The sequence below is a fragment of the Pseudomyrmex gracilis genome, unplaced genomic scaffold, assembly GCF_002006095.1.
Source record: "Pseudomyrmex gracilis isolate BER0280 unplaced genomic scaffold, ASM200609v1 scaffold_1290, whole genome shotgun sequence".
Lineage (NCBI taxonomy): Eukaryota > Metazoa > Arthropoda > Insecta > Hymenoptera > Formicidae > Pseudomyrmex > Pseudomyrmex gracilis.
Genome location: NW_018021874.1, coordinates 5,488 through 8,623, shown reverse-complemented (window position 1 = coordinate 8,623; position 3,136 = coordinate 5,488).

Here is a 3,136-nt window from a genome sequence, read left to right as displayed (position 1 = left end):
AATACTTTCTTGCGTTTAGATTGATTTTTTTTTACGTCCTTGTACGTTGTTTCTTATGACTCCTTGAACGTCTATTCTTGTGAGATATACTCTGCATTCTTGTTCTTTTCTATTATTATTATCTNAAAATGTTTTTAAATATTTGTATTGGATGTGTACTACTTTCTTATCTCAAATATCCTATCTAGCATATCAAAAGAATAAAAAAAACTAAACTTTTATTCTTTTGTTTGTGCCATCACCAGTTAGGACAACTAACTAAGTGAAACACTTTCTAGATATCTATAAAGTTTTTAGGACTTTATAGCTTCATTTAGAAAATAAAATATGTGTAGAACTTTCAATACTTCAATATATCTTGAAAAATGCAAAAATGCGAGACAGGACATTTTAACTAAAGATGGTAATATATACACTTATATATAATACCGCAAGATATACTATCACTTAGATAGTAATGTACTATGAGTTATTAAATGTGCTAACTTATATTATAGTATGAAATATATAACTTATTTCTACGATTATGTTATAGTTTTGTACCTTTTCTTCGCAATTTTTTCGTAAGTTCTCGATCATTTTCTTTATCAGCAGTACCTAAAAGAATTGAGAACACACATTAGTATAAATTAAACTTAAAAGGGACAAAATAAACACAATACATTACACTTTTATTTTAAATTACAAATAGATTATAACCATGTAGCATCCATATATAAAAAATAATGAATAATTTGTATTAGTCTATCAAAATTTGTTTGACTTCTTTCATGTTTAACTATAACACAGATACTCCTTAATTGTAATTTATTTTTTGTTACTTGCTATTATTCATCCATTTTCAAATACCATTATTATAATATAAATTACTTATTGCATTTTTCAATAATAAATTGTTACCTATAAACAAGGTCTTCTTAACGAAAAACAAGTAGGATTATACGTATAGTATGTTTATGACCTGTTCGTTTTACAAAAAACTTTTCGTGAAAGATTTAATGTTCCTTATAGCTTGTAACAAGAAATAACATTACCATCATAATAAAAAATTTATTTACAATATTCTTTGTTATGACAAACAAAAAAACATTTGCTATTACGATTACCAAAAGGATAATTATTATTATTCTTGTATCTTGGGTTAAAAAAAAGCATCTTAGTTTCATACTGCACAAACAGTAAATAACAAATAACAAACTATACAAGCAAAATAACTAAAAATGCAAACACGGACGTTTGCATAACGCATAAAAGAATCAATCAATTATTGTTCTTTATGTCTAATCTGAGTAGTGAAACAATAATTCGCAGATTTCCGAAAAAAATGGATTAGATCTGATTTAAATCTACCGAGATAAAAACAATGAAAAAAAATTCAAATTAGATCCAAATTAAATCTAAAGAGATATATAAAGTAAATCTAAATAGATGTAAGTAACTTTATGTAAATCTACACTTTATTTATTCTTAGATCTACTTATATTTAAGCAGATCTAAACAAATCTGAAGTGATCTAATATAGTAGATCTGAGTAGATATAAAGTANATCTAAGAATAAATAAAGTGTAAATGTACATATGGATCTATTTAGATATCTCTTGTATTTATTTAGATCTATTTTTTTATATCTATTTAGATTTAATTTGGACCTATTTTTAGGTTTATTTTTAATTAAATCTATTTTTACATTTTTTTATTTCGTTAGATTTAAATTAGATCTAATTCATTTTTACCCAGGTTGCCCAACAAATTCAGTGGTTTCATGTACATATTTTTCACTGGCTATATCTGAGACCTCTGATTACTTGATTTTAGTATGTGTTATAAAAAATCTGTTTTTCCAACCTGAATCTAAACAATAAATGTAAAACGGAATAACTATGTATTATATATATTAAACGTAATAGCACAAATATATTAAACAATTTTTTGATTTACAATTTCATGTATATTGTAAACTTATATATTTTCTATAATACTGTTATAATAATACAATGTGTAGGAAGATGTACTTATCATATATACCATACACACACATGCACACACGCGCGCGCGCGCGCGCACACGCACACATACACACGCACGCACGCACGCACGCACGCAAGTACAGAGAACGAGAGAGAGATAGTTATACTCCTTTAGTCATCATACTCTTTCAATGTTTTTCGTTAAATGTTATCATATCTATTTTAATAACATATTAATAACATTATTATTTTTTAATAACATATTAAGTCAAACAATAGAATACTCTAATTATATATATACAGTAAAACTTTAAAAATTTTCTATTCATATTTTTCTGTGTACATAATTGTATTGTAGTAATCATATAACAATTTAACAACTTGTTTTATTAAATACATAAAAGGTTATATTCAAAACTGTAATAATTTGCAAAATATGTATATGTAATATTAATATTCGAAGATGATTTCCGGATGTAAACCGCGTTATATATCATTTTTATACCAATGTCTTGTGAACATTTCAGTTCACTTTATCAAGATTTCAAGAGCAACTTGTTACTAATATGCTCCTGACCAGATATCCCTTTGTATAGCGCTAAATTACAAGAAAAAGATGTAGTAAAGAAGTGAAGCAAAATGTAGCCAAAGAGAAGAGTGTGTTATGTATTTCATTCTCTACTACATCTTTGCCTTTTCGCTACATTTTACTTCACCTTTCTACTACACCTCTTGCCTGTAATTTAATGCTATAAAAAAAAAAAAACACCTGGTCAGGAGCATATCACTAACAGGTTGATTTTTTTGTGAACTGAAATGTTCATGAAAAAGTCGGTATAAAAATGACACTAACGCGGTTCAAATCCGAAAATCATCTTCTACAAATACTAATATAATACACCGCTAAAACATCAAATATCAAATATATATGTAATGATGTATGTGTTACAAGATTATTAGAGATCAATAAAGTGAGTTCAACATATAAACAAAAAATATACTAACTTTTATTTTTTAAATTGATTTTATCAAAAAAATGTTAAGTTTTGTAAGAAACTATTTTATACTCAACATGTTTTCATTATTATTTTCAAGAAACATCGGCCTCTGTTGTACCATGCATAGTAGCCACTTTCTCTCTCTCTCTTTCTCTCTCTCTCTCTCTCTCT